Source organism: Echinops telfairi, unplaced genomic scaffold (genome assembly GCF_000313985.2).
Source record: "Echinops telfairi isolate 266 unplaced genomic scaffold, ASM31398v2 ScPeMD7_7424;HRSCAF=8462, whole genome shotgun sequence".
NCBI classification, from domain to species: Eukaryota; Metazoa; Chordata; class Mammalia; order Afrosoricida; family Tenrecidae; genus Echinops; species Echinops telfairi.
In genome coordinates this window covers 87,645,293-87,651,762 of record NW_022111324.1, presented here as the reverse complement: position 1 = coordinate 87,651,762, position 6,470 = coordinate 87,645,293, and positions in this window count along the sequence as shown.

Here is a 6,470-nt window from a genome sequence, read left to right as displayed (position 1 = left end):
GTTACTTAACGAATTGACCGGAAGACATCGATATTTGTGCCCATTCCAAAGAAAAGTGATCTAACAGATTATCAAACAATATCACTGATATCACAACATAAGTGAACTTTTGCTATATATAATTTATAGCACAATTGCTGCAGTAAGTACATTGACAGGAAACTTCCAGAAATTCTAGCCAGATTCAGAAGAGAACATGGAATGAAGGATATCATTTCTGGTGTCAGTTGGATCTTGGTTGAAAGCAGGGAATACCAGAAAGATGTTTGCCTGTGCTTTATGAACTACGAAAAGGAACTTGTTTGCATGGTTTAAAATTAGGAACGTTGCGCATCGAGGTTGCATACTTTCACCATACTTATGCAAGGTTGCACAAATAATCTGAGAAACGTGACTATCTAAAGAAGAATATGACTTCAAGATAGGAAGACTAATTAGCAGCTTGCAATATGCAGGTTACACAACTTGGCTTGCTGACAGTGAAGAGGGCTTGGGGTAAATCCTCTAGGCACTGTGTCTGATCACAGGAAATGGGTCTAATTCGACTGTTCCCAAGTCAAATGCTACTATGGACATCTTTATTTACTGTCTGACATTTTAGCAGGGACCTAACTCAGCTGCGACAGCAGGAGGCTCCTCACAGGGAGTGCTTGTTCCAGGACCATTTGGGGTTGGGGGCGGCGGTTGGGGGAGGCTTCAGGGCCAGATGCAACAGTAAAGGGAGCGACATGCTGTACAACTTTGCGTCTGCTGATGGCGCTGTGCTCACTTGCCGGGAAGATGGACAGGAAGAGATGTAGGAGTACCTGGGAGAAGCCCCAGCTCTCGCCAATGCGTTATGACAATGAAGGGCTTGGACTCCCCGGTCTATGTCCCTTTTCACCTCCAAGAGAACCTTCTAGATCATCCCTGGGGCAAACCCAATCCAAACCAATAGTTCTCTTCAGGCATCAGATCCCATGATGCTTTTGTGGATTTCTTGGATCAGATCATTCCCACCCTGACCCCCTTCCCCACCAGCCTCACCCCCCCCCCCCCCCCCCCCCCCGGAAAAAAAAACCACAGAGAAGCAAACAGTAATATATTTGACTGTATTTCAAAGTTGCTGACTGTAAACAAACTTGAAGAAGGAATTCAAAGCCACATGACAATACATCTGAATTAAATCATATATGTATTTTTTTGCCACACTTGTTTTAGAATTCCAAATTTAGCTCATCAGGTGTACAAAATTTGTAAAAATTTATTGCAAGCGTGTCTTAGTGTAAAATCAAAGTCTTCACCCCAAGGTGTGCACTGCCTCACAGACGGGGCTGTGGCTAGGGGACGCTCCCCAGGGCTGCTTGTGAGCTGTTCCTAATAAGACGGCGAAAAGGTCTCCTACAGACACTTGACTGAAAATGGCAGGGAAAACAGTGCCATCCAAGAGTGAAAAGGAAAATCTTAAACAATAAAGTCTTGAATAACAATCTGTCCAGATTCTTAGACAGTTTCCCGTGTCCCTAGTGGATGCTGACCCTGAATTCCAAGGGAGCGCGGCCCCACTGAGGGCGATGGAGAAGGGAAGAAGAGCATCATTGTGATTTCCTGTCTACCCGGGACCTTTGGGACAAGGCTTCTCGGCTCTCTTCTGCTCTTCTTCAGTGCCCTCAGAGCCACCAGCCTGGTTTCCCGCCCCTGGACTGAAGCCGCGTGACATTCCGTCACAGAGCATTGACTGCCTTTTTGGCGGACCTCTTTGATGCTGGGCAGTGCAGGTTGTAAAGACTGCTTTCCCTATTAAGCGCTCAACTCTCTCCCAAAAATGCACTTTCAGCCTCAATATCACCTCTGGAGGCACTCAAGTTAAACCTTCTTACTGTATATATTCGTGCATAAGCTGAGTTTTTCAGCACAATTTTAATGTAGTTTTTGTGGTAAAATTAGGTGCCTCGGCTGATTTTGGGGTTGCTTATACTCGAGTATGTACGGTACCTTTAACCAGAAGCATGAATCCAAAGATGAGAGAGTCATTGCTTTAGCAAGCTCACCACCCTGGGATTTTTTTCCTCCACAACTGTTCTTCCCAGCCTCTGGTTTCTGTCTGAACCCACTGTCCTCACCTTGTTGGGCCCTCTTGTTACAAGGTGGGGCCATGGGACCCATGGTCTGATGATGCAGAGCCGAGAAGCACTGCTCTTGCTTTAGACACTACTTCTGATGCACATTAAGGTGACACCCTTTTAGAAAGTTATACCACAGCACGATACTGAAATGATAATAAAACTGACAAAAGATGTCTCCAACAAAAATCTCACACAAAGTCCACAACTCCACATCTTCAATTGCACCTAAAAAACATATTCCATTAAGAGGCCCCAGGTGCAGTCAACAGTTACATGTTTGACTACTAGCTGAAAAGTTGCCCGGTTCAAACCCACCCTGAGTTGTCTCAGAAACAAGGTCTGGTGATTTGCTTTCAAGAGGTCACAACCTTGAGAGCCCAATGGAACACGGTGCTGCTCTGCAGGCCCGGAGCCGCCATCGTCCCAATTGCAATAGCAAGGCAACCGATCTGGATTACAGCCGATCTTGACTCCTTCAAGGACAGAAAATCGATAGGATAAAAAAACATAACTATTGGAGGATCCAAGAGAATGGACTAGGCAGATACACACCCAGTCGCTCTACAGCACTGACTCAGGAAACCAAAGGACACAGACAGGGACGACAACACGGATCTTCAAAGGGAAGGGTTATGTAGATAAAACTCTGAGAGAGGAAGACATGGAATGAAAACAGAGAACACGGCGATATGGAGTAGTGAGGAGCGCGGCCCTCTGAATCATAAAAGGCAGTGTGCTCTGCTCACAGGACGACACCAGCAATCCACATAGGTAATCAGCCACCAGAGAGCTGCAATCTCCCTGCTTACCAGGCACACTTGTGCAACTGCGTGGTGACCAGGGGCCGCTCAAATTCCACTCCACACACTGTCAGTGCTGTCCCACTGCCCCCCACCCACCTTTTTAATCTTTCTTCTTACTTCTTCCCTCTTGCTACCCTTTTCTTATGTAGTTTTTCTTCCTCATCCCTCATCTTTTTGTTTTTAATCCCATGGAGCAGATGCTCCAGTCCCTACCATCACCCTGGTTGGCAGTGTGCACTGACCTCTTCCCAGTGGGTAGTGTGTGCTCCAGCCCAGCAAGCACTGCATTCTCCCCCAGCTGTGCTTGGCCTCTGGCACTTTCAACAACAGTTGAAACCTTACAATAAGAAAAAACCCAAATACCCGCTAAGGAGGTGGGCAAAGGACCTGAACAGAGGTTTCACAGGGGCCAAAAATCCAAATGACCAATAAACATATAAGAAAATGTTCCCGATCATTAGCCATAAGAGAAATGCAAATTAAAACAACTATGAGATACCACCTAATACCTTCAAAGATAGCCCAATTAGAAAAATCAGAAAGTAACAAGTGGAGAGGATGTGGGGAGATAGGAACTTTCGCCCACTGCTGGTGGACCTGCAGGTATGTACAACCATTGTGGATATTGACTTAGTGATATCTAAAACAGATGGAGATTGAGCTACCATATGACCCAGCAATCCCTTGACTGGGCATAGACCCAGAAGAGGCAAAAAACAAACCATGGCCAGACATCTGTGCTCCAATGTTCATCGCAGCACAGTTCACAATTGCAAGGAGTTGGAACAACCCAAATTTCCATCAACAGATGAGTGGATCAAAAAATTGTGGTTCATACATACAATGGAGAACTATGCATCCCTAAAAAGCAGTGATGAACGCATGAAGCACATTGCCGAATGGGAACAATGGAAGGAAATCATGCTACGTGAAGTAAGTCAAGCACAAAAGGACAAGTCCAACATGAGTCCACTGAGGAAAGCTTTAAAGAAAAAAACGGGGCATAGGGAAAAGCTACTATATACATACATTCCTGGGGTGAGGTCCAGGTACTATGGCAGGGGCCAAACCCAATCCAGGGATATATATGGCAGCCAACTAAATAAGAGGGGGAAATAAAGTGGGGAAAAAAAGACATGGGTCGGGGGGAGCAGAGCACTAACCCACCCAAGGGGAGGGTATTATTTATATCCACAGGAGAGGGAGAGAGAGAGACCAAGCTTCAACTCGATGCACCAAGATATGAATTCAACATACAGGCATGTACCAGGGAACCAAGAGAGAGGTCTGTGGGGCGGGGCTGGCTCCAATCCCAACTATGTGGACCCTGCCCCACCCCCCAGAAGAATGCACTTCAGAGGACAGCTCTGGGGCTACAGCTTGGGGAGAGGGGTGCCTCGGATTAGAGCACACGGGAGAAATGCAAAGGGATGGAGAGGGAGGAGAGGACATCCTGGCCCACTAAGCCCCAAGGACAATGTTCCTGCTCAGAGCAGACAACACACAGGGAGGACTGTAGGGCTGGCCTCACCCTGGGACATTGAATCATGGCGGTGCAGGGGACAGCACTGGAGACACAGTGCGGGAAAAGTGCACGCACTGGCCCCATCACGCTGGGGCGGGGCACTGAGGGCATGCAGCAGAGTAGCAGGGGAGCAGAGTGATGAAATCCCTGGGGAATACCAAAAATAGTCTTTGGAGACAGAGTATGGCACACCATCAGACTCAACTGGAAAACACTTATAAAGGCCAACAGACAGACCTTGAACTATTTATAGGCGTTTCCATTTTTGTTAGTGGCTTTCTTTTTGTTATTATTTTGTTTTTTGTTGTTGTTATTGTTTGGTTGGTTATGACTTCCTTTGTTGTTTTATTTGGCTGTGCCAGGTTTTTGCACTTATTAATGTATCTACATGTCTATCTAGATAAGATAGACGGGATAAATAATTCGGAGATGAAAAGAGTGAGGCCAATGGTTCTGGGGGGATAAAGGAGAAAGGAAGTGGGGGGGAAACCAACCAAGGGACAAGGGAACAACAAGTGAACTAAAATCAATGGAAGAAAGGTCGTAGGATGGCTAGTGTGGCTTAATCAAGGGCAATGTAGCAGCGAGGAATTACTAAACCCAAACAAAGGCTGAACATGATGGTGGGACAAGAGAGAAGTGAAAAGGAAATAGAGGAAAGAACCAGGAGGCAAAGGACATTTATAGAGGTCTAAATACAGGTTTGTGCATATGTAAATATATCTATATAATGAGAGGGGAATAGAACTATGTACTCATATCTATATGTTAAGGATTAAGGTTGCAGATGGACATTGGGCCTTGACTCAAGTACTCCTTTAACAAAAGAACACTTTGTTTTAACAATCTGGCATTTTGTGATGCTCACCTTCCTGACACGATTGCTGAAGACAAAATGGGTGCATAAGCAAATGTGGTGAAGAAAGTGGATGGTGCCTGGCTATCAAAAGATATATCGTCTGGGGTCTTAAAGGCTTGAAGCTAAACAAGTGGCCATCTAGCTCAGAAGCAACAAAGCCCACATGGAAGAAGCATACCAGCCTGTGTGATCATGAGGTGTCAATGGGATCAGGTATCAGGTATCTAAGACCCAGAATAAAACCAAACCCAAGGTGAATGGGGGTCGAGGGGTATGGAGTGGAGACCCAATGCCTATCTGTAGACAATTGGACATCCCCTCACAGAGCGTCACAGGGAAGAGGTGAGCCAGTCAGGGTGCAGTATAGCACACAACTTTCCTCTAGCTCTTTGGTGTTTCCTTCACCCCACTATCATGACCTCAATTCTACCTTACAAATCAGATTAGACCAGAGCATGCATACTGCTACAGATAAGAGCCCAAAACACAGGGAATCCAGGATAGATAAACCCCTCAGGGCCAACAATGAGAGTAGAGATACCAGGAGGATTAGGGGAGGGTGGGGAGGAGTGAGGGGGAATTAATCACAAGGATCAACCTAGAACCTCTCCCAGGGGGACAAATAATGAAAAAGTGGGTGAGGGGCAACAGTGGATAGACTTTGCAGTTATCAGCCCAATCCATAACCACTACAAAAACAAGGCTCCTAACAACTTCAAATCTCTGTCTCACATACACAAAGCAAGACAAGATGGCACAAACAAGTGCCCAAAACACTGGCCCAGAGAAGCTTCTGGAGGAACAAATGCATTTGAAATTGCCTGATAAGAGATTCAGAAGCGTTAAGGGGCTTAGGTCTTTTCAGCAGTTAAAAAAGCAGCGATAGCCCTAATATCGAACCAGTCGATACTACCACTAAAAAACTAGGCAGAGAGCCCTCATAACAATAGATGCAAAAGTTCCCCAGCAAATCAAATAGTACAGCATGACCAAGTAGGATTCATACCAGGATGATATTTATGCAAGGATGGTTCAACATTCAAAAATTTCTCTGTGAACATTTATCCAGTCACAAGACAGAGTTAAAGGAAAAACCCTAGACCAACTGAGCTGCTTCATTGATCGTGGATTTTCTTTTTTTGCCTCTGGCTGCTCAGACTCAGTCTCCTGCTCCGGCT